The sequence below is a fragment of the Cryptotermes secundus genome, unplaced genomic scaffold (assembly GCF_002891405.2).
Source record: "Cryptotermes secundus unplaced genomic scaffold, Csec_1.0 scaffold152, whole genome shotgun sequence".
Taxonomy (NCBI): Eukaryota; Metazoa; Arthropoda; class Insecta; order Blattodea; family Kalotermitidae; genus Cryptotermes; species Cryptotermes secundus.
Genome location: NW_019720705.1, coordinates 2,942,034 through 2,969,071, shown reverse-complemented (window position 1 = coordinate 2,969,071; position 27,038 = coordinate 2,942,034). Strand labels below are relative to the sequence as shown.

The window sequence follows — 27,038 nt, the reverse complement described above, 5'->3', positions numbered from 1 at the left end:
TAAACCCGGTATCTCCACAGTGATGTTCGGTGTTTTACTTATAAGTCAGATGCTGAATATCACCCGAAATAAAAATAGCTTAAAGCTAATAGACAAAAGGCCTTCTACTGAAACCGCCATACTATGCTGTGTTTTATTTATATATCCGGTGTCCGGAGATGGGGCTTAGTTCTGTAGAATATGCCCAAATGAGTGGGCCTGTTATTTGATGACGGAGGCAGAGCGCAGTCTCCGAAACGTCGTTTTAAATAAAAAGGCGGGACGACAGATGACGTCCAACAAGTTAATAAGTAAGATTTGAGGCTTTCACGGCGGTGACTATGAAGAAAGCAGTCTTCTGGGATTTGGCACCGTGTATATGTGGTGTTAATCGACGTTTCGGAGGGATGTATCGCCTCCATCTTCAGGGTAAAAGATGGAGGCGATAAGCGAAGAGACCGTGAGAACCGGTAAAAGTCTACTTTTACAGGTTCTCACGGTCTCTTCGCTTGCGGATTTCTTATATTTTTTCTTCTACCCTGAAGATGGAGGCGATACGTTCCTCCGAAACGTCGGTTAACACCACATATACACGGTGCCAAAACCCAGAAGACTGCTTTCTTCAAAGTGAATAAGTGTATACTAAGCTTCCTTGGCATTCCCTTGCTCAGTTACAAGAGCGCCAGGGGAAGCCTCATCAGCAACCATTTGAAATATTTTTTGGACATGTTGCGTCACCCTGCACGGCAGCAGGAAGTTCCCGCGCTTCCAAGTTCAAGTGCACAAAATGAGCGATGAATCACTTCTTGATCATCAAGACCATCAAGACCTACCAGCAAATGTTTGTCTTCAGACTCATCCAAACAAATGTTGAGTTGCTTTTTTCTTTTATTTGAACACGCTGTATCAGTTGGGATAATAGTTGATACGAGAAGTATGTTGCCATTTTAAGAGGTGTACTTAACACGGCGTTTCGGGGGTGGTTCTACTGCCGTCTTCAGGTGATTGGTTGTCATTATCCTCATTGGTTCTAACCCTTCTCCGATTCATGGTCAAATGAAACAACAGTAAAGGCAAGGTAAAATTGCCCTGTGCGTCATTAATTAATCACTAGGCTATGAAGTCGTGTGTGGGAGTTCAGTTATAGCCGTGTTACATCGACCTCGGAAATAGATGTTGAAATAGTAGTGGGTTCCTGTCTGACTCATATCGCACAAAACAAAAGGAAGTCTCAAATCCAGCCATTTCTTATACTTATAAATATTTGTATTTATTGCATAAACGTTAGCTACTCCATGTGGTAATTAAATGAAAAAGATCATATAGTCACAGTGATTATTCGCAATCAAGGTGTAATGTATACAAAAGGACATCTGAAACAATTTGTTACGCGTAACTTATTGATAAATCTATAAAACAGAAAGAAATGTAAACCTGTAAGAAAAGTACTAGTGTGAAGCAAACGATTTATCCGTCAAGAAAAAAACGGAAAAATTCGGTAACCTAATTTAAAATAGTTCATTTTCTTGTTATGGTAAAAAAATTAATGATCAAGTCAAGGAATATGAGGTGGGCAGGACATGTAGCTCGAATGGGGGAGAAGATGAATGCATGTAGGATATTGGTGGGAAAGCAGAAGGAAAGAGACCACCGGGAAGACAAAGGCGTAGGTGAGTGGACAATATTAAAACAGATCTTAGAGAGGTAGGATGGGATGGTATGGATTGGACTGATCTGGTTCAGGATAGGGACCAGTGGAGGGCTCTTGTGAACAAGATAATGAACTTTCGGGTTCCATAAAATGCTGGGAAATTCTTGAGTAGCTGCAGAATTGGCGGCTTCTCAAGAAGGGCTCAGCTTCATGAGTGAGTGAGTTAAGGTAAACTATGCTATAACTGGAACCCGCGGAGAGCCGGTACATAAAATACGGTACTGAAATAAAGGCGGTTTATGACCGCTGCCTCTAATATTGAAAACGAAAGAGACAGTGCGCCTCCTCTCATCATGTCAGTCAACAATTAAAGTAAAATTAAAGTAATGTTATCCTTGTAAAAGGCCTTGAAGGCACATAGGGTTGTGAGACGTTGAGGCTCCCACATTTTCAAGACAATCGGCTCAAAGATGGCGGTAAGGTTGTCAGCCTTACGCTCCGGCCGCCCTTTACTCCCCAGGAAATTCCTAGTACTAATTTCTGTTATAGACTGAGTCAACCCTAGGGTCATAGTGCAGCCGGAAGGATTAGGTGAGTTGAAAAAATCTAATGACCTCATCGGGACTTGAACCTGCGACCTTGCAAGTGAACAATTAAAGGCTTAGGTAAAACCAACTCCCGAAACGAAGTGTAGGCTATATCAAATCTACGTCAGTTAAGGGACAGTGTCAAACATAACCGCTATGCAACATAAATTTGCAAGGTATTTTCTTGGGCCAGAATTATCTCTCAGAATTTTCGCAAACAGAACTAGCTCTCCAGGGACAAGCCTGTGGGGATGGGAATTGAGTAGACTGTGTCCTCAGTGGTGCATGTTAGAAATAGTTGCTGGAAACCACGAACAGAAAATAATGTAACGGCGAAGATCACAGGTTGCAAAATTAAATTTAGAATTGGGCTGGGGGGGGGGAATAGAGTACTTCTCGCAAGTTGTACGTAAACCTTAGTATACATACGTACGTTGCAGAACTGTAGATTCGGAGAAACAAAAGAATAACTTTCATAGCACTTTCACTTTATTGGAAGTGGTACATATTTCTATAACTGTTTATAAAGTTTGCAAACAAACCATAGAAAAATAATTAACATTCTATGAAACGGCAAGAAATTCTTTCACCTGCCACTACCTTACAACTGATCTACCAAGTCAATAATCTGTAAACAACATCTTTGTCTAAAATAAATAATTGAAATATTAAATAATTTCTTCAAATCATACAACTTCATGAGACAGATTATGGAAGTTCTCGGAATTTGTATACGAGATCAAATTTTGAACTATGTGAAATGGTGCAATTCATCATTTATTTTCAATGAGATGTGGGGCGACGGGTTTAGGTTTCAGGGCTTGCTTTTCCTGACTTTCTTTTTGCCTCTTTTTTGTTCACATAGAAATAAATTTACTGATATCTCAAATCCCAACCGAAGTAAGCTTGTCAGAAGAGATACTAACAGGCTTGCCAGTTTGTGCCGATTTACGTTTTTCTCACTTCCTGGATATCATATTCATGCAATTATTAGCGCCTACATTTATGTGACACCTGGGACCTTGTTCGTGCACGCGGATCAGCTCAGTAGTTTAAATAAAAGCAACAAAGGTTTCTTCCATTTTTTAAATTTATTGTTTTCTTATATATTTATATGTAACAATTTCTAAACTGAAACAAATGAACGTAAGCAGTTGTTTTGAAAGGCTCAAAAGAAAATTTGTTGCTGCCCATTTCATTTTTTTCGGTAGTCCACGAAATATTTTTCGTTGAAACGTTTTATTATTAATAAATGTCATTTTCTTTTTAAATGAGTGAGGAACGTAAATCTCATGAATCCATGGACAATAAAGAGGCTTCACTATAAGCAATTGCTCATATTGTGTTTTCCTTTGTAGCGACGTTTTCCTGAAAAAGCACCCACCGTGTAAATCAAGGACTGAGGCTGGATCTGCACTGCAATTTATAGGTGCACTCCTCAGGTAACTTTTCCTTTGCAAAAGTCTATAGATCTGATTCATAAATTGTCACTGGCAGAACACTTTTTTCACACCGTTGTTACAACCGTCGCATTATGCAATCCTCGTTCACAGTTTGCTCTTTTCTTGTTGTCTGCATCCAAGTTGTTTCAAAACACAGCATTCCGCCAAAAATCTGGAAAACAGAAAGATCCTCAAAATAAAAACATGCGTGTTATGTATGAACCTATGACATGTGGGTTAATGCTAATTTTTTTACCTCGTTTAGGTCCTCAACAGGAAGCACTATTGGTTTCCGCCTCAAATGAGGAATTCTTTAAACGAAACAGAAAAAAAAAAGATCTCAAATTATCATTGTTTAGTAAAACTCACTATTGCCTGTTTATTCTAGATTATTGTTGCTTTAACACTGCTAAAAGTAGCTTCATGAATAGTATTAGAAGAACCCATGGGAGTTTAACGTGGAATGATTAAATCTGTATCTTTGTACCACACGCCATATTTTCACTACTTTTATCTGTCTCAAAACTTTTATCTCGATTAGTCCTTTCGTCACTAAAGTACTGAATTAAGTTACATATGATGTGTTGGAGTAATATAGAGCTGCCATATATGTAAGCACTTGAAAACTATGACTTGATGTCCACATAAAGTGAGTCCTCTTATATTATGCCGCGCCTGTAGATTTAAAAGTAGGTAGGGCTATTTCAGATTGGTAGGATTTGTAACATGCATGGGGAGAAGATGAAATAAGTTCACGAAAGGTCATCCCTCGCACATTCCTAATAATACTGTCACATAGTACACTTCGACAACCTTAGCAGTTGGAACAGCATTATATATGGGGAACACTTACTCAACCTACGAACTTCAAATCTGGTGATGGAGACAACATATATCTTTGAAATGTTGGCAACACTACCAACATTTATGCACATAAGCAACACCAGCTTTCCCAAGTGCTTCATGTATTTCCAGATTCAAGAGGTACAGTCATCTTGTCAACATAGAGTGCACGTTGCAGTTGAGAAGGCTTCTTAAATAGCTGTTACTATTAGACTTATTATTGCTGCTGCTACTACTACTACTATACTACTACAACTAATACAACCTCCTCCACAACCAACACTACTACTACGACCATCACAGCCTCCTCCACAGACAACATTACTACTACTACTACAATAACAACCATCGCAACCTCCTCCACAGCCAACACTACTACTACTACTACAATAACAACCATCGCAACCTCCTCTACAGCCAACACTACTATTACAACAACCATCACAACCTCCTCCACAGGCAACACTACTACTACAACCATTACAACCTCCTCCACAGACAACACTACCACTAAGAAAATAACAACCATCACAACCTCCTCCACAGCCAACACTACTACTACTACTACTACCACTTCCTCCACAGCCACTACTACTAATACTAATTATTATTATGTTCTTATGATAGCAATAAGCTGATTATGATGATGGTGGTGATGAACATCGGTAAGAACGTGATGAGTATGGTGATGTTTAAAACTGTGAACATGATGATGAAAATGGTGCTGCTGATGAAAGAAATTGTTGCAATGGTCGGATGATGGTACAGTGTAGACGAAGATCTGCAGCAGAGAGTTCCCATGTAGCTCTATGTTTGCCGCACTGGCCAGTCTTTGTATGCGGCTCGTGAGACATGTGTGCAAGTGACAACGTGTGCCTTCATTCATAGAGTGGAAGCTGCTAAGTGCTGGGAGAGAGAGAAAATGAGTAACCGTCTCACCGCTCATTACAGAAAGGTCACAATTTCCGCTCATTTGGAGCAGGAGCAGTGACAGTTGTCGCCGGCAAGTGACAGACGCAATACTACCCAGGCTGCAAGACATATGCTCCCAACAGTAACAACACCACGTGCTTCAACTTCGCAATTAACAGTAAAGCAGATTTGTAATTAGAATTTCAGCTGTGGTCGTTGAGCATTTTCACCTGTGCTCCGTCCTTTGTCTCGAATGTCGCATAATATCTTCAACGAAGATAGGGTAGTTAATTTACAATTTTTCAAGGTCACGTCCGTTATAATCATTCCCTCTTTTCATTCAACCGCAGAGAGAGACTGCAATTGAAACAATGAGATTAAATAAGATTATATAAACTGTGTGACCGCCTCTGTGGTCTAGTGGTCAGAGTTCCTGGCTAGAGACCCAGAGGTCCCGGGTTAGATTTCCGGCGCTACCAGATTCTCTGAGAAGTAGTAGGTCTAAAACGGGGTTCACTCAGCCTGGTGAGGATGACTGGGAGCTGCTTCAAGGAAATAGTGGCTCCGGTCTAGAAAACCGAAATTATCGGCCGTGGGGATTCATTGCGCGTTGCGCTGACCACGCGAGACCCTCTGTCTGCTAAAGTTGGCACTAACTTCGCCGACAAGCGGCGGTCCCTCGGTCGGTTTAGTTCGCTTGCGGACTAAAGCCACGGAGTTTGTTTTTGTTTTCTTCTATATAAACTATGTTGGATTTACAGTTCTCACAATGGCGATATGAAGAGTGCGATCATCTGAGATTTTCCCGAATTAAACGAAGTTACAATGCGCTCTTAAGTTCAGACTCGTTTGGAACAAAACTGCGTACGATATAAATAAATTTCAGGTTTACTGTAAAGCGTGAATTATGATAAATGAGGAAGAAAAATGTGGCTTATTCAGTTTATTTCTCCAACTATTAATCTAAGATACTAATGAATGCCATATCAATTAGAAGCGCCGATCTATTATTCGAACTCGGGACCCCCAAATAGATATGCTATGGTACTGATGATTTTGATGATGACTATCTCACGGAGATGTTTGCATTTAAACGAATGTTAGAAAACGGCCGTCAAACGTACTGAAAAAATTCCCGCAAAATTACCGTCATAACCTGAAGTCCGCTGATGTTTTCTGAACTCGCAGTAGTGACGCAATGGCTCGTGGCCTGAGCTCGTATGTCGTGTGGAGAGGAGAGATGTAGATGGATGAAAAACGTAGAAAAGAAACTTGTGGAACAAGGCCTGCAAACCTGTGGCGCGAGCACCGGAAACCACATATGGCCCACGAGTTCAGAAACTATAGTTAATGCCACATGCACGTGTAGATCGGGCAACGCAATGATTCATATGCATGGCTTCTGTTATTCATATGCAAACCATTTCATTGTGATGCAACAATAATTCCACAGATTTGAAAGAAATAGCAATATATGAGGGGATGCTTGGTCTTGTGTGTCGGAGTTCTCACATGAGATACATCTGGAGTTAAGTTCAACCTGGATACTGAATTCCGGATTTTTTTGGCCCTGAGTTTAGTGTAGGCCTCTAATTCGATCTTTGTGATAATTTAACATAATTCATAAGACTGTTGCCTTGATGATAATTAATAATAGGTGTTTTGTATCAATTTATTTGTCGTTTAATTAAAGATACATGCTCTCTGACTTATTATATTCCTACAGAGCTCAGTTGGTATGAAGACTAGGCTAAGAGCAGCACGACCTAGGAATCTGAGTTCAATTCGCAACAAAAACTGGATTCTCTTCTCTTTTTCACAACATGAAGACAGATTGTGAGGCTGAACAAACCTCTTATTTGACGATTACAGGGACCTCTTTTCCGATGATAAAAGCGATCAGGGCGTGAAGCTACAAATCATTCTCATTTATTCCGTCATGGCGTAGTGCTTAATTAGACACAGGGATAAATTTATATATTACGTTCTACATAAGCTCTAGAAATCCATTGCAAGAAAATCTGCGCTTAAATTTTGAAAATATATTTGTTATTAGTACGCTTCTACGTTTTTAGACTCGCACCCTTAATTTCTGTGATGTTCTGTGGGACAAGCCGTATAACGAGAATTGTATTCCCCCAAGCTACCCGTGCTGATTGACAGCGTCATATTTTGGACACTTCCATTTTCTTATTAATTGTGGGAAGTGCGCGCTCCGAGAGAGATGGGTCACCTCTTCCATTGGCAATTAGAAGAAGGGGCTGTAGTCTCAGTAGCTGATGACACTAAGGTCACAAGTTCCGTGGTTGAAAGTTCGGATGAAAGAGCTTTCACTACTCCAAAGTGCAAGTAGTTCCACATACTCGTATGTAGCTGAGTACTTCTGTAGCCCTCACCTATTTCCGTCTAAACGTTGGCATGAGTTCGTTTTAACTTTCTCCGAATCCGCCATGATGTTAATTTGATCTTCACCGTCACCATGGGGCCTTGAGAAGGCGCTGTACTGTTTCAAGGTGTCATCGCGAATCAAGCCTTGTCTTCAGCGACTCTCTGCCTGAACCTTAGTAATGTTTACGTGGGCTTTGAGCACTTTTCTTCATCAGTGGCCAGCAAAACTGACATGCTCTCCTCCCAGAATCCTCCAGTCCTTGGAATGAGTCGACCAATTAGGTCATTCCTCCATTTATATTCCTGTTGCTCCCTCAGGAGCACAGGTCATCCGCGAAACTCTTCGTTTCACGTCAGTTTCTTAATCTTTATGGACAGTCGGTAGGACTCCTTGGACGGGGGATCAGCTCGTGGCAGTACATACACAGGACAACACAAACACAGAATAAACGCACACATGAACATCCATGCCTTAGAGCGCGGCCACTGCGATCTGCTAACAATTCGATGTATCGATGTCGAATTCTGATCAGTAGTCAGACCTGCCGAGACAGTGTTGAATCGTTCGTCATGCCCAGCGTGAAGAAATGACATGGGTGTTTCGGAGGGGAGAACCGATACCGAGCCTCTGGACTGACCGACATACCAGTAGTATATTGGCCCTTCGAAGGGCTGTTCTTTGGAGACGTACTGAATGGGAGAAATTGCGATTACTGCAACACGTAACTATTAAACTACATTGCGCTACATTCCAGAAGGCCGTGATATTCATAAGCACCTTTCCAAGAACTTCACATCTCATTTTCAGCTATAATGAAACCTAAATTTAACACGCATTTTCAAATGGGCAGTGACTGTCCATGCTTATAAGATACCAATACACTAATCAATTTGTCAGTACATCGAAGATCTCATGTTAATTATATCAGCGTACGGGTCGTGCAAGCATTACAAAAAATCATATACCTTACTTTACGGCATTGTCCAATATTAATATTGGACAGGTGAGATTTATAGCATGAAATTACTATGGCATCTGTACAAACGAACTTTTTTGCAAACACTTTCGCTTTCACTGTAAAGCTGTACATTATACTGACAGGGACAGAACGTTAGTTAGGAAAGAAAGAAAGAAAGAGATGGGACGGAGAGAACGTGGCAATATCACAGAGAGAGAAAAAAGGTATACACAGAAGCAACTATTGAAAGAGAAACGTGTTACGGTATTTAGCTGTGATTTATTCTTGACGTGTCTTTCTCTCTCTCGCTCTGTGTTGTGTGTATGTCGCAACCCAGGCCGAAATCCTTTAGCCATTATGTTCGAGGCTTATCCAAGCAAACGGTAATACATTATCAGTTCTTCCATTCTATGCTGTCCCCCTTCCCTGGGGTTTTCACCTTCCTCTTTTTCCTTTTCTGTTTCTATCTTCCTCTTAGAAACTACAATGAGCATGTTTTTGAATGCATTAGCCACGTTTTAATTAATTTTAATTACTCTCCCTTTTCGTTTTAAGTGTCGCACCGGTCTTTACATTGTGGAGATATTCATTCAAGAAAGAAAATTTTGACAAGTTATCTTACGTCCATCGCCGCGCAACGGCTACAATGGGAATTATGAAGATCCCACAGCGACAAATCGTAGCGACGAATTGCCGTTGGGTAACAACGGATGAGACGAAACACGTTACATATGTATAAAGAGAATAAAGAGCGTGAGATCGAACCTTGGCGAATGGTGTCTCGTATCCGGTCCTCAGAACACCTACATAAACCGAGAACGACAGAGCTACAGACTACTACAGAGNCTACATGGGGAGCAGCGAAGGCTATTCACAGTCAGTTGTACTGTGACAGCCGCCGGGTCGAGACGTAGAGTCAGCCAGTCAGTTGTATTCTGGCATTTGGAGTGTACTAATTGTGATACTGCAGATAGCAGTAATCGTAAATCTGTAATTTGGGTGATTGTATGAGCGAATGTGAAATAAAATTCGCTACATCGAATACATCGTGAATTTATTTGTCGCGATATACGCCCGATACGCGACAATACAGTTGGAACCTAGTCGAGACGTCGCAGAAGTCACGTGATACCACAAGCGATAATAATTGTATGGTGTAGAAGTGTGAGTGTCCAATAAAGGGTCGCTAAATCCGGGACCCACGTGAAGTTATTTGTCGCGTGACATACCCAACACGTGACAATATGTTAGGAAAGAGCTAATAGGATTTGAAAATAGTAGCAACAATTGAATTATTAAGCGTTTATTTCGGTATAAACTGCTGGGTAGCAGATATCGGGAACGCCCGACAAAAATATGGTTGAATACGTTTAATTCTTGCGTCTGGAATAAGCCAGAAGCTTAACCAGTTATAATGATTTTTTTTTCCTTAGCACTACAGCCCCAGTGGGCCTAGGCCTACCTCCATGAACTCCGTTCACTTCGGTTTTTCTCGATCTTACACATACGGTAGGACTCCTTGGGCGAGTTATCAGCTCGTCGCAAGGCCTCTACCTGTAGACAAACACAGAAAAACGCACACAAACATCCATGCCCTGAGTGGGATTCGAACCCACGATCCCGGCTTCCGAGCGAGCGAAGACAGTGCATACCTTAGACCGCTCGGCTACTGTGACCGGCAGTTATAATGATTATAGCGACAAATTTCTTGCAGTAATTTTGGAGAGAAAGATTTTGCTTTGTTCTTAAATACTTCAAACCACGTTGTTTCATATTAATTAATTAGGTTATTTTCTTTATTTAAATAATAAACATAGGCTCATGAGATTACTTCGTTTATCTGTGCCTGTGTGGGTATCTCTCCTTAACAACTTTTGAATGCCTGACTTGATCCTTAGGAAACTTGGTATGTATATCACGCCAACAGAGGCCATCTAACGGCGTATATCCTACGTTCCTCTCATTAAATAATACCAAGATTGCAGCCTCTCAAATTGTCACCCAGAACTACTGGGTTTTTGGACTTTTTCGACCATCCGGAATTCTATGTAATAGAGGACACGACGTTTCGGAAACTGGATCTGTTTCCGTCTTCAGGTGAGAAAAGAAGACACCTACTCAGTTAGGCCCATTAGAAAGAGCTATTCTCAATCACTGGAGCTTTCTTGGCTCTTTCTAAGGGGCCCCATTGATTAGGTGTCTTCCTTTCTCACCTGAAGACGGAAACAGATCCAGTTTCCGAAACGTCGTGTCCTCTATTACCTAGAATTTCGGACGGTGGAAAAAGGCCAAAAGTTCAGCAATTCTGTGTGTCATCCACCATCGTCAGAACCTTTTAGAATCTACTCTCAAATTTTATTGTTTTATTGGCTCCATTGCACATAAATACTGAAGTTTCGTATCAAATACTTAAATTACACCGAAAGGAAAGTAAGAAATATGTTCTTGCCATAACTTTTTGTGATACTGAGAAGAACTCTTTTTAATTACTTCCAATTTGACTCATGACTCTTTATTTTGCTGCGCTGTAACAACAGACATTGTGTAATGTAGGACTAGAAATGACATAATTCCTGAGTAGGAACAGAATTTGTTTCACATTTTAGCCTGTATTGTCAGTATTCATTTAAAGACATTGGTACAAATCTTAACTAGGACAGAGGTTCCCTGACCGGGATTCAAACTGAGTATATACTTCCACAAAACTTCAAGTGTAGTTCTCGAAAATTTTGTTTTAAATGAAACTTAGTTATATCAAAAGTGAACTTCGTTCCTTCGCGATGCCAATCTAAATGTAAACATTCTTTCTATGTTCATGGCCTCAACTTACCTTTCTCATTACAACGACAGGTGTTATCGAACTGCGTAGCAAGAATATGTTAATTTGCATGTACAAACCTGTTACGCGTTTATGTAAGAATGGTTGGTTCTTATAGTATAAGTGTAGATTGTCGGATAACATGCACGAAGTGTTTAAGGTGAAGGTTGCGTCACTCTAAGTCTGTTCGAATTTTATGTCAGCTTCACCTCCATATGGTGTTCCCTGTTTTCTCACAAACGAGGCTTCGAAATCGAGTCATGGCCACATAAACATTGTGAGATTTATGGAGGGCATGTCACCATATAATCCAGTAATATCAAAATCATTGTAGCTTCTGAGATTTGTGTTAATGTTACTGTCAAATTTAAATGTAAGTTAAAATTAGCATTTAAGTTTCTAGATTATTGGTTTGATGTATCAGCATTCACGAATAGCTATAGAAGTTGTGTCGACTTTGAATACGTAACTTAAACACAGTAAGTTCTTTTTGTTTTGTTCAGAATGCTTAAGGGTTAAACTTTTGGGCCAATGTTCACTGAAACTACAAATTATATTTTTCCCCAAGTTCTTATTCTTAATTATCCCTACGAAACTATGGCCTATCAACACTGCTAAATGAAAATATGGTTTGTTCCACAGGAAGAGGAAGTGAATGGATTCTGGGAGGTACCGGTTGAAATTAAACCTAGGTGGTTGACATCAGTCCTAATTTTATCCTGTAACATAATTCAGTTCCCCAGAAGAATAAAGGAGGAATATATCCCATTCTATGTGCAGGAAATATAAGTCCCTTACATAGAATATGTTGCTCCTCCCCATACAATTCCATTAGATTTCTGCAAAAGAAAGTACATGAATACATCGTTACACCTCATAATTCAAAGCATTAAATCTTACAATATAGCAAGCCTACTTTATGTTTCAGAATGAGATGCATTCGTGTCCAAGGCTCTAGGTACCTCCTCTCTTTATATGCACCCTTCAGGGGCACACGAGCGCTTCAGGTAGAAAATAAGGGATGATACCAGAGAAGGGGGAGGTTCAACCCCAAAGAAAAACTTTTATGTTGCAGAGTTATGTTAATGTTATGCAGAACGAGAAGGGAGAAGGTTGCATCACTGGCAATTCTACAGTTTAGCAGCCAAACCTCTATGTGCAAACAGGGCATAAGTGACATAAATCCTGCATAGGACAGTCCAGGTTCAGCAACTGCTACAGGAAGTTCTGTTAGTTAGTCGTTAGCTGTAATGACGATGCTTTTTTTTTCTTGGCACTACAGCCCCAGTGGGCCTAGGCCTACCTCCATGAACTTCTCCGTTCACTTCGGTTTTTCTAGATCTTACACATTCGGTAGGACTCCTTTGGCGAGTGATCAACTCGTCGCAAGGCCTCTACCTGTAGATAAACACAGAAAAACGCACACGAACATCCATGCCCTGAGTGGGATTCGAACCCACGATCTCGGCTTCCAAGCGATCGAAGACAGTGCATGCCTTAGACCGCTCGGCTACCGTGACCGGCAATAACGATGCTTACTGTTCAGTACTCTTTCGTCTACTTCATTTTGGGACCAGTTGGGCTGATACAAAGTATCAAACTAAAATGTAAAGTCGTCCCTGCGCTTAATTAAGCAAGATGCCACAAGGCGTATGGGTGCAATGGAGGTGTATTTTCGTTCATTTCTAAGCTTCACATATCCCCGGCGATTTGTTGAAGGGGAGAGAGGTTGCTGTACCTATTGCATAGGTGGGTGGGTGGTCTCAGAGCTAGTCGGGACCCTGTACAGATAAGAAAATCTCTTGTTCTTTCCGGAAAACGAACCCCTATCCTTCGATCATCCAGTCCCTAGTCTAGTCTAGTCTAGTATATACATAATAAAATTAATGCGCCTAGTTATAGTTCCTGTAGTCAGTACAGAGCTGACGTTTCGGAGACTACTTGGAATTGGAGATAGATTCCCAGCAGAGGTGGAGGTCTTTCTCTTGTGAACACCATGAATGCCACCCTGTACAACGGGTAACGGAGGCTCTCCACACAAGTTTAAAGCGGCCAAGACACAAAGCCGACCACTCACCTCCATCTAGTGCTGAACTTAAGAATATATGGAGATATGCTTCCACTCCGCACACATTTCCACAGTATGTTGTTTAATTACTCACAAGCACATTACCCTGACCTTATAGTTTCTCCCATGATCGACCTAAAAAAATAATTCATCAAGATATTTGTCGGTAAGTATTCAGCTCTTTTGTTATAGAACAGAACATTCATCACCCTCTTTAAATAACCCTTCAAACTACCCTAACTTCAGCTAGACCTATATCAAATCAGTTCATCTATTCATATAAAATTTGTTTGCCGGTCACGGTAGCCGAGCGGTCTAAGGCATGTACTATCTTCGCTCGTTTGGAAACCGGGATCGTGGGTTCGAATCCCACTCAGGGCATGGATGTTTAGTCTGTGTGTGTTCGTTTTTCTGTGTTTGTGCACAGGTACAGGCCTTGCGGCGAGCTGATCACCCGCCCAAGCAGTCGTACCGAATGTGTAAGATCTAGAAAAACCGAAGTGAACGGAGAAGTTCATGGAGGTAGGCCTAGGCCCACTGGGGCTGTAGTGCCAAGGAAAAAAAATATTTGTTTAGCCGAGCGGTCTAGGCCATGTACTGTCTTCGTTCGGAAGCCTAGATCGTGGGTTCGAATCCCACACAAGGCATGGATGTTTGTATGTGTTTATTCTGTGTTTGTGTTGTTCTTGTTCAGGTAGAGGTCTTGCGACGAGCTGATCACTTGTCCAAGGAGTCCTACCGTCTATAAGAACATCATAAAACTGAAAATCAGAGGCCAGGGTCCAAGGGGGCTGCACAGCCAGTGAAAAGAAAAAGTTTAAGCAAGTCGCACATACTTCCTAAAACCGAACAACCCAAATTATGTCTCTGTAGACTGTGTATCCTTACACATGATTATATATATATTCCTGTCCACTGAAAATGTTCTCCGGTGTAGCAATGCGAAACGAATTTAAAACTCTACGCCTGTGACTCAGTGACAGTAATGTATGTGTTCCTGTGTGTCTGTGTGTATGTGTATTCCTCTTTGGATGTAGCCATTGAATAGATCCAGCCCGCAATTTCAATACATTACTGGTTACGTAGTATACCGAGACGCAATCCATGAATTTGATACGGCTGTGAGCGATGTTACGGGGGAACAAGTTCAGACATTGAGTCCCTTCCAGCCTTCGTTGTGAAAGAAATAATATAGGCAGTGAGAAGAAGGAAGAGGAGGAAAAGAAAGGAAAGAGAGAAGAAGGAACTAAGTGAGACGTAAGGAAGATGGGTATAGGTGACAAAAGAGAATAGTCTCGAAAATAAACAGAAAGAAAAGAAGAAAGAAGGAATTTAAAAAGAGAGAATAAGAGAAAAAAGGGAAAAAAAGGAAATTGGTGAAATGTAGAAAGGAGGTAAAGTAAGGAGTTAAATATAGAAAGAATGAAATGACACAAATAGATGAGTGAGAAGATATAAGCAGAAGGAAAATAAAAAATTTTAAGCGAGAAATACTTAGGCAGAATTAACAGTATGTTCTCTTAATTGTAAGTTACCTAAACATTTAGAAGAAATTGAGTTTTATATTCCGGTATATTTGTAGCAATGTGTGGGTGGTCTTCCTATGTCTGCCTTTATTCATTTACTCGATCTTCCCTCTATCCCAGTTAATTTAATATTAAACGGAACAGAGGCAGAATCAAACTATTTCTACAATTCTCGTCATCAGAGTTTCTACGGCTAATATTCCGTATCTCTCCCATATGTCCCACACATCCTCTTCGGTTGGATTAACCTATTAATATTTCGTGAAGATTAATTAACTAAACAAAACCTCAGAGCCGCACCATAACTCAAACTGTTAGTCGCTGGCTTTCCGCCGCGGCGGCCCGGGTTCGATCCCGGGTCTGGTCAAGTGGGATTTGTGGTTGACAGAGTGGCGTTGTNTTTATCCCCGTTCATCCATGCTGTAGCCAATCGCTTTTTTTTTAATTCGCATAGGGTGGGGTGGAGTCCAGTTGGGTCCACTCGGCAAGGCGGCCACTGAGTGGCCTATTTTAGCCTACCCCGGGTGATTATGATGATGGATAATTTGGTGGAATGAAGATTGGTAGGGGAAGCCGAAGTACTTCGAGAAAAACTACCTCAAAGCCACTTTGTCCAACACAAATCCTACTTGTCCACACCCGGGATCGAACCCGGGCCGCCGCGGTGGGAAGCCAGCGACTAACCGCTTCAGCTATGGCGCGGTTAATTGGTAAGTAAGTAAAAAGTAAAGTTATCCCTGTAACAGGCCGTAAAGGCCCATAGGGTTGTGATATGTTGAGGTTCCCACATCATCTAGACAATCGGCTCACAGATAGCGGCAAGGTTCTCAGCCTGACGAGCCGGCAGCGCTTTACTCCCAAGAATATTCCTGGTACTCATTTATGTTAGTGGCTGAGTCGACCCCAGGGCCATAATGCGGCCGGAAGGATTAGGTCAACTGAAAAAAGAAGAATCCAATAATCATCGGAGCTTGAACCCGCGATTTTCCAGCTTGTAGTCTAGTGCCTCAACCAACTATGCTACCGCGTAGAGAAATCATAAATGTACCACATATCATCTATGAAATATTATTTTTAAGTCAAAAATTTGAAATTTGGTGACATTGAGAAACTTTGAAGTTATATGCTATTAATTTAATGTGGACAGCTTCCGCACTTTGGCGAGAAAGAACTCAACAGAATAATAGTAACAGGTCTGTACAAACATAAATCTGTGCAGTAAGAAGGAGGCTGTGTAAGTCCAGCTCCGAAATCCTTATTTAACATCCGCTCAGAACCGCTCTGTGTGTTCGTCATGTAACCAGATAGTCTAAAGAGATCAAACTATGAACATTTTCCTTCCCTGGGGTAGAAAAAATCGTGCCCATTCACTCTATTCCTTGACGTGACTCGGGGTTAGTACCTGAACACTAGTGGTCATCTGAGTTGAATAACGCGGGAGTTTTATACGTACAAATAATGCGGCAGCTATGGGCAACTGACATCGGACAGAATCTATAAGCTCTGTTATCGCAGGAAACCCAGTTTCTCTCTTTGAAAGGCTCTGATGAATGCCTCATATATTATATCCGATTTGAAGAGAAGTTTGGAGAAAGAAACGGCTTTTATGAGAGTTTCCCTAGCTTCGAAATATTTAATGAAATCTATTGAAAAAATCTGTACGTTTCTTACAAAAGCTGTATTTGGAAACTGTGGTTATTTATTCAGAAATAAAAAAAGGGAAAATATGAATTACAATTCCGCAACAATTCTCAAAAAGGGGAGTTGGTCTTCGTTGTCCGCATATTGGATATACCACGGATTCAAGCATTTGCTCTTGTAAGCTTATTTCTGGTGATGGTGGCAGTACTGAGAGTAACAACAGATTGAAGTTTGCTTTATCTATGAAACCCAATCACTATTTATATAATTAGCAAGAGAAAAACACGTCTTATGCTTTATGAATTGATTTCAAAAGTTGAAAATATTTCCTGTAATTTCCAAAAACATAAGAAACCTCTTCCTTTTGCAGAAAATAGTTAAGTAAATATACAATGTTTTGCCTGGATATCATACAAGTTGAGAGGTACGCGGTAGCGTAGTTGGTTGAGGCACTATACTAAAAGCTGGAAGGTGGTGGGTTCGAGTGCCGATGCGGTGGATTTTTTAAATTTACCTAATCCTTATTATTATAATTATGGCCCTGTGGTCGACTCAGCCTCTAACAGAAATGAGTACCAGGAATCTTCCTATGGGGTAAAGGATGTCCGGCGCTTAAGGCTGACAACCTCACCGTCATCTATGAGAAAATTGTCTAGAAACTATGGTAGCCTCAACCTCTTACAACACTATGTGCCTCCACGACCTGTTACAGCATTAACATTACTTTTTTATGCAAGTTGACAAAGTGAGGCTGGACTGATAGAATGCCCATACATTCAGGTTTCCGCAGTAGAGCGAAATACTGTCTAACAAGTGTGAATTAATCATTCTTCCATTCGTTTCCATTGTTTTAAAATAAACGTTCAAATGCATGGCGCAACCTTTGCCCCATGCCTTAGCGGCATGGGTTTAGGCCCACAATTTAAATCCATTGCTGTGTGCTATGAATTTATTCTGTCGTAGAGATGTTCCGTTTAAGAAGAAAAATATAAAGAATGAATAAGAAGGACTGCGAGAAAAATAAATAAATGGAACAGAAAGAAGAAATAAATGAATTGAAACGAAAAAAGAAAGGTCTAAATAATTATACGGATTATTTTATAAATGAGGTAATGGAAGATATCAAGAAATACTAGGAGATAGATTGAGAAGGAAAGAAAGAATGTGGGATGAAGAATTAAAAGAATTAAGACAGTAAAGGGAGAACAGAGGTAAGAGATAATTATGTCCATTGAGTTTAAATTTTTTTATACACTTTCTCTTTACAAACACAGAAAATTCATAGCTGTGTTTAAGAGAGAGAGAAAAAAAAAGAGAAAAATGTTTTGTAAAGTATGCTCATCGGAGAAGTTCATGGAGGTAGGCTTAGGCCCACTGGGGCTGTAGTGCCAAGGAAAAAAAAGTATGCTCATACTGGGCTATCGAGGGCATTACTGGCAGCAAATGAGTTACTAAGTGCATTCAGAAATCCATTCATCTTTGTTTCCACCTTGGTGGCTCCATATCTCAGAACTTTACCCTGTCGTTTCCAGAAACAATTGTGGATCGTATTTTTCTCGTGTTACGCCTACACTGAACACAACATTCTAAGGTACTGATAATTTATACCTGACGACAGAAGCCATTCATCACTCAATACATGAACAAACGCTGTCCGATAGGTTGTATGCACATTTCTTCCAAACAAGAAAATAAATTAACATGTGTTTTGTTTGTTGTTTGTTTTCTATGAGATCTGTTTCTGGTAAAGCAGTGTCGGTTTGTGTAGCAACTTAATTCAAATTCTTCTTGCAGTTTGTTAGTTATCATAAATAAAGTATCGTGTCGGCTGTGGTGATTGATATGAAACTGAATACAGTAAATCAAACTAAAGTTAGCTTCTTACCCTGGCACCCGAGGCTAACAAAAATTGGATTCAGGAGAGTTCATTATTCATGCGAGTTTAATCCATCAATCAAGGCCCTGGACACTGTGGACTCCTTGTGATATTCATTCAGAGCCTGTGACCTTGTACGATATTCTGATCCTGATATAAATGGTTGCTGACTGAAAGTCCTGTTATTTTAAAGAGACTTATAGGCATATAATATTGCAGATTCAATTTTGGCAACGTCAGCAGTACAAATTTATGTTAATCTTGTTTTGTTCATAACCAGTCACCATTGCATAACCGTTTAAAAGGGCAAATTTTTATGAGAAATAGTTTTCTACAAATTATCCCTTTAAGAAGCGAAGGGTATTGGGGAATAACATCAAAATAAATCTCAGATACATGGGCGTCAGGTTGATGAATTGATTCAGTTGCCCTCTGATATCATGTTCAAGGCTTCTACGGTAATAATATAAAGTTGTACCTGTGCTTAACTAATTAAGCACTACGCCATGAAGACGTATGGGGAAGTGGGTGTATGGATCCACGTATTCTTGACTTCAGCACTAGTTGGAGGTGAATGGTCAGCTCCACGTCCCGGCCGCTTTACACCCGAGGAAAGTGCTTCCGGTACGACCGGATAGGAGCGCGGAGCTGACCATTCACCTCCAACTAGCGCTGAAGTCAAGAATGAAGGAGCCATAATTTCACTCACCCACACGTCTTAATGGTGTAGTGCTTATTTAATTAAGCACAAGGACAACTTTACCTATATCAGCACAGACCCACTATCTATCTATCTATCTATCTATCTATCTATCTATCTATCTATCTATCTATCTATCTATGGCTCTACAGCCCTTATGGACCTAGCCCGCTTTTACAGTTTCTTAATCCATACTCAGTCGGTAGGACTCCTTGGACGGCGGATCAGCCAGTCGCAAGGTCGCTACCTATACTCATAATAACACAAACACAGAATAAACGTACACAGACATCCATGCCTCAGGTTGGATTCGAACCCACGATCCCAGTGTCCGAGCGGGCGATGTTGGTTCATACTTAATAAGAGTGCACTGCCATTGTGATCGGCTAGCAACATAGACTAGGTAATATTAATTACGGACAATCATATATTAATAATAATGATAATAATAATAATAATAATAATAATAATAATAATAATAATAATAATGACAACGTGTTTCAAATAAGCATGAAATAAGCACGAGGCAGTTGCACGTGCCGACAGACTCTCCGGAAATTAGACAAGGCATTTGAATTAAGGGCAGTGACGTAGAGGCAATACCCCTGGTAACTCTGCGACTGTAGATACCCTGACTACTAATGCTTAACCAAACAGAACACAAAAGTGAAAGCTGCCACAAAAAAAAATTCTATTTTGAAGAATGGTTATAATAAAATTAGCCTAAATGTTGATTTCTGAATAACAAACAACAGTAATCATGGGCTATTCAATAGTGATGAGTCAGGGTTTCTTGGAAAAGCGTGTGTATGGGAAAGGTAGAGCAGCAAATTCTTAAGTTCAAAGAGAACGTCTAGAAGTAATAAGCGATCTTGAGAGAAGCATTGTTCAGACGCGTACCGGCCGGCCACATGTTACTGTGCCGCTTGCAATGTGTCACGCGCGCCAAACCAACGGACAACGTGTCTCCTTATGGCGGCAGACACCCACTGTTCCGTAATTCTGAACGTTCTGAGCTGTGGAACCCAAACTACGATGGGCTGCCCTGTATTTAATCAGGTGATATTGGCGGACACCATCTCTGGTGCGTTCAGACTTCAATTGTTTTACGTGGTACAAAAAAGTGATAATAGATAGCACTACGGGTTACATTCTGCATAAAATTACGAAAAATTAGCTATATTTGAAAAGGAAATGCAATGTAACGTGTTTCTACCTTTAGTTTATACAAGAGAGAAAAGTATCCAAAAATGTCAGAAGTATATACAAATTCTGACGAAGAAAGGAAAACGAAAGTAAAGAAGTGAGTTAACATTAATGAAAATAAACTAACTTTATGATAAATTCAATTAAGATTAAATTAAAGAAATGCTTTTCAGCATCCACTTCAGAGACTCCTAAGATCCAATCTAACAATAAGATGTATTTTAGCATCCGGCTACACAATTTTTCCACTTGATATACATACACAAACTGCAGAGGAGCTCTCCTTGTCGTTATCGGTTTAACCGCTCATGCTTAACGCATGCTTAGTGTGCCCACAGTGAAACAGTTTACGTGCAGCAACACACGCCTGACCATGGTTCTTTTGAGAACGAAACAGGTCGTGTAGTAGTGGAAGGACATAAATTAAGAGTGGTTGAATCAGGAAAGCTACATTAAAATCCGTGTTTGTGTACGTATAAATATAGCATGTGATCCTGTCTAACATCAAAGACAAGAGCATGGGGAATTTCTATGACAAATATTTTGAAATTCGATTTATCTGCTTAAGAAAGGTGACGTTTTACTTTCAAGGTAAGTGTTCTGGAAAATGCCTTTCGTCTAAAGCCGATACAATGAGTAGGCAGTTTAGGGCACCCCAATTATACAAAGTAAGGTAAAGTTGTTCTTGTGCTTAACTAATTAAGTACTACGCCATGAAGAAGTGTGGGGGGAGTTGATGTATAGACCCATATTTTCTTAATCTCGGCGCTAGCTGGAAGTCAGTGGTCAGCTTCACGCTCCGGCCGCTTCATCCCTGGTGAAAGAGGCCACGGTGCCCATTCTATAGGAGACTGGATGGGCCCCAGAACCGGTATGGACAGTGTAGAGGAGAGAAAAGTGTTGACCCCTCTGCCGTCCAGCCCGTAGCCAGTCGCTATACCTACTGCGCTAGTCCTGCTTCCCCGCACTGTATATAACAGATCAGGAATGAAATATAGGCGGTCTAGTTAGATTAGAGACAAATACGAAATACCGAACTGTTAAAAGAGCAAGCGGTACCGTTCTTACAGCAAGGAGTAACATCGAAGGAAAATGTAATTTGCGAGGCCTTGGCATAGAACAGAACCAAATGGACCTTACAGACTTCATTAAACTGACTCGGATAAGGTCCAGTGACACGTTAAGAACCTGTGGAATAACGAACATGTGTCCGGAATTTCTTGACCCTCAGAGCAGGCATCAGCTTCTCCTACTTTGGAAGAAGGGAGAAACCAGAGGGACGCAGCATGAATGACGGAGCGGCTCCTATACTGCAAATATTCGCATTAGGCTGTTAGCCTAAGATAAGATAATTATGAAAAATACTGTCTTCTGGTATATGACGTCGTTTATTCCGGGACAATTTCACCGACGTTTCGGAGAAACGTACTACCTCCATCTTCATGATTCAAGAATGCGTCTCAAGTAACCAGTAAGAAACAAGCAGAAAGCTTCGACTCTGAAAGTAGAGAGAGCATGTTCTTCCTACTCGTTGGTAAATTTCTGTAGGACTAAACGGCGCCATGAGCCAAATGTTATGTGATGCACATATCAGCAAACAAAACACATTCCATAAAACTGTAGTTCGAAACATCAAGGAACCGCAGGACAGCACATATCAAGAAACCGTAACACTAGATACAAGAACATGTCCGAAGAAGAACCCATGAGGCATTTACCGTACACAAACCCACAGTACTGCTGTATCTGCCATAAGGGATACCAAATTCTGCCTTACTTCACACAGAACGTCACCACTCCAATATGACGACTAACAACGAGCCTCATGAGGAATGCTATACTTCAAGTACATTAAAGGCGCGTCCACATTACTCGTGCTCGTGCTCTCCAGGCTTCTGCTCGTCTTGAGACTCGTCTGGCTTTTACTCGTGTTCGTAAATCTTCGTCCACACTACTTCAGTTGCTCACCAGGCTTCGGCGCGTGAGGATCCGTATATTTACTCGTAGTGTGTATAGGCTGTAGTCGTATTTTAATTTATTGGCTATAGTTTTTAAATTAAAATTTGCTTGTCTCGCGACTTGTCATATCGTCCACATTACTTGTGAGCATAGCGAGTCACACGAGCACGAGTAATGTGGACGCGCCTTAACAAAAGGAACCTCAGCGTCTCTACATGTTACTTTGATGGAAGGTTAATAACAACTGTAACCAGATTAAACAGGAAATCAGACAAGAAAACTATGGACCTTAAGCCGTGGGTCCCGTGTCGTAGCTTTACGGCACGTAAAAGAACCTCATACCTCCAAAGGAGGTCACTGAGCCAAATTCAAGGACGTTTCCCGCCCAACAGTAGTCTCTAAGGCCTCTGATAGATGGGGGAAGCATTATAGACACCGCCAAGCAAGTGGAGGCCGAACTCGCTGGCTCGGTCGGGACTAATGGTACGCACCAGTATCGGTAGGGTGTAGAGACTGGTAGAATATTATAGAGGGAAGCACAATGGACCAATACTGGTCTAAGTGCATGGGGAAACCCACCCTCTCCAATAACTAACTAACTAACTAACTAACTAACACAGAATACACATCACATGTGTAATATACATCTTACCTACATTCTCACACTTATATTGAACTTAAATTAATGTTTTTGCCTGCATATTTTCACATTAACATTTGCGTATTTCATTATTTGGCCTTATGACAGGTATCCAGTTGGATAATGTTTATGGAAACGGGCCCACATTCTATTCGAATTTATGGAGTGACAATTCAATTTGTATACTGCCTGAAGATAACCCAGAAATATGGCCGAAACACGTAGCAGGTAAAAACATGTGCATTATTATTGCTAGGTAGTTATATTGGTGGTATTGTAAGTATTAAATAAATATTATTAATTAAAAAATTTATATGAAATGGAATGAAGTGTTTCATTTATTAATAGGAGTTGTACAATAAATGAACACAGAATATTAGAGCGAAAACCTGGACGGAAGACACCACTCAGAGACTCGCAATGTTGGGAGGATAATATTAAGATGAAGATGACTTTTCTGGGTTAGTCTGATTGCCGTTCTACCAGACTACATGGCATCACAACATACAGCCATTTATCTTCATAGTCACGACCGTGACAACATCAGGTCTTGCATAATATTAAGAATGATGTTAAAGGAATAGGCTATGTAGATGTGCATTTTATTCATAAGAGTCAGGACAGAGGCCAGTGTCAGACTCTTGAGAACACGGTACTGTACTTCTTTGTCCCACAAAGTGGATGGAATTTATTGATCTGTTTAGGGCCTCTTGGCTTAAGATGGACCCTGTTTCTGAATTTTTTATTTAGCCAGTTTTGTTTAGTTCCTTCCATATCGAGGAAAATCATGAGCTCCGGAAAACACATTGTTACTTAATAGTTTCAGTAGTCAGTTCAACAATAACCTACTTTAAGACAACAGCGGTGGTTCCCAGACTGTATAACTTCATTTAAAATTCAGACTAGGCAGTCGTCATGTTAATTAAATTCTTCTCCAAGAAATTCATCCTGTCTCATGCCTACAAGCCTTCCAAGCAAGCATTTCACCAGGTAAGTCATCACATAGCTTAAGTTTTACACTACGCCTCACAGAATTTTTCCGATACAGTACAACTCATTAAAACACTTGTCAGCCGTACCTCACCCATGCGTCTGAAGAATTTTATGACGCAAATAATGGAACAAAACTAGTCTTTATTCCTGTGAAATTGTCTTAAATAATATTGATGCAAGGAAACCCCTTATTTCCCGATGAAAAAGTTTGTGCAGAAGTGCCAGGGGCTCTTTCCCGAGGGGAGGGGTTAAAGCGACCAGAGCTTGAAGCTGACCACTCAGCTCCAGCTAGTGTCGAGGTCAAGAAAATGTGCATCTATACATCCATTCTCCATACGCCTTCATGGCATAGTTAAGTTTAGTTAAGCACAGAGACAACTTTAACTTTTGCATTTTACCTCTGATTTAGGATTAGATGTACTCAAACCGGTGGTAATGAGGAGTACTATCTTCTGGGATATAACGCTGTGTAGTCCGTTGAAAGTCAAACGATGTTTCGGATGAAAATATAGCATCCATCTTCAGGGTAGAATAAGCCGAACAAGATGTGAAAGTAGGTGACACTCGGCTTACCACTTGCTTTCACGCTTGTATTTTCCTCGTCTTAATCGACCCTGAAGATGGAAGATATATGTTCCTCCAAAACGTCGGTTGACTTTCAATAGATTACACAGCATTATATCCTAGAATATATTGCTCTACCGCTAATGAGTTCGCGTACTCTGTTTGTGGCAACGGTTGCTCATGCAGAAACAAATACGTATACTTTTTTAAAATCTATATTACCACGTTTTTCCCCTTGGCACTACAGCCCCAGTGGGCCTAGGCCTACCTCCATGAACTTCTCCGTTCACTTCGGTTTTTCTAGATCTTACACATTCGGTAGGACTCCTTGAGCGGGTGATCAGCTCGTCGCAAGGCCTCTACCTGTACACAAACACAGAAAAACGCACACACACAAACTAAACATCCATGCCCTGAGTGGGATTCGAACCCAAGATCCCGGTTCCAAGCGAGCGAAGACATTACATGCCTTAGACCGTTCGGCTATCGTAACCGGTATATCACCAAATTCCTTTTGATATTCAAGAAAAGCAATATTTTCAAACGCCAGAATTTTTTAGAGTTAATAGGTTGTTTAATGCCGCCTCAAGGAGCTAAGATTATAACGCTGAAATATTAATAAGTGATTAGTAAAGAATGAATTGGAATGATGTACAAGGAAGTTATCATGTCCTGACTCAAGTTGCTCTCCCTGCATTTGCCTTGAGGGACTGCATTAAACAACAACAAGTTTCATTCAGGACAGCCAGTTTCGGGTTAATATGTGACGTCTGGACTAAACAGAAGTTCCATAGGCTGGACCATGACTCCCGAGCCGGACAATATATTCTTAACTGAAAAGCTTTGTATTCCATGGTTTTTTGGTTCGATCGTAAGCACTGCGAAAATTTTGTCACGCCTGATTTAGGGAATCACTTTTTGCAACGTACTGTAACTTCTTTTTAATTGTTATGGACCATTCTGTGTCAAGAACGTGGCATTGCATTACTACTGTATTCATAGGAGACATTTGTCTTTCATCTCTCACCTTATTAGATGTGATATTGCACTATGTCAGCAGGTCACTGCTCTGTCCTTTGGATTATGAGGCGCCTTGTGGCCCTCGCTTAGAAATCCTTTTGTACAGGCAGTTTCAGCCTTGAATACAGGGCACTGAAGTGGCTGAACTTGAGTGTACGTTGTACAAGAGGAACTTCGTTACAATGTGATTTCTAAATCTGAATGATTAAGACAACAAATCAACATCTGGTATATGACAGAACTGTGATCCGTAAAGAAAGGGTATGTTATTAACTAATAACTTCCTTACGCTGTTGCCAGGACCGCTTGTTTGGGCTAGTGGTCAGAGTTCCTGGTTAGAGACCCTCAGGTCCCGGGTTCGATTTCCAGCGCTACCAGATTCTCTGTGAAGTAGTGGGTCTGGAAAGGGGCCCACTCAGCTTCGTGAGATAATTGAGGAGATATTTCAAGGAAATAGCGGCTCCGGTCTAGAAAACCGAAATTAACGGCCGTGGGAATCCGTTGCGCTGACCACGCTACACCCTCTATGCGCTAAAGTTGGCACTAACTTCATCGACAATCGGCGGTCGCTCGGTTGGTATAGTTCGCTTGAGGACTAAAGTCATGGAGTTTGTTTTACTCTGTTACCAGTGCTGTGTCAGAGATGAAGCTTCCAAAGACCGAGAATGTGATAGTGTGCTGCGTGGCGACAGCTATCACACACATCAGGGGACGGTGATAGATGAGTACGGAGTGGTCCTGGAACGATGATTAAATTTGTGTGGTTTCGTCGGGCAAAGTGAATACAATGAACGAATAATGTGAGGGTGGCAGGCCTGGGTATCGCATGCCTGAATGCCAAACTTTATTTCTACATCTCCCGTCTCCGAAACTGCTATTCCGATGTTGAAGCCCTTAGATATTCTGAGTCATTAGACTTGTTAAAAGTTATTGGGCGAATGAACTCTTGGTTCTTATGGGCCAAGCAAAACTCCTAGACATACTTAATATGAACATGAAATTGAAAATTATCGCTCTAACGATAACTATTATAGCAAGTGTCACGTAACTTCGAACAAGGCCAAGAGCGTCAAGAGTAACTTTGAATGCGCAGAAGAAAAATTGCAGAAAAGGGGGTGGGTTGCAGGAATGCGGGAATGCGTGGCGCTGTTCGAAGTTACGTGACACTGTCTCTACGCGGCATGAAATGTTGACCTGATTAAGATCTACAGATATTTTTTGGGGTGCCATCACAAAAGCAGTTGAAATTTTAACGGAGAACTCTTT

General features: G+C 40.9%; 1 protein-coding gene across 1 annotated transcript in view; it reads right to left on the bottom strand.

The window, feature by feature from the left end:
* Positions 1 to 2,757: 2,757 nt before the first annotated feature.
* The window catches only part of LOC111871150 (mucin-5AC), a 39,216-nt gene continuing 14,935 nt past the window's right edge, over positions 2,758 to 27,038 (bottom strand). The window contains exon 2 of the mRNA XM_033754305.1: positions 2,758 to 3,831. The gene's annotated coding sequence lies outside the window, so the exon portion shown is untranslated. The remainder of the gene's footprint in view (positions 3,832 to 27,038) is intronic.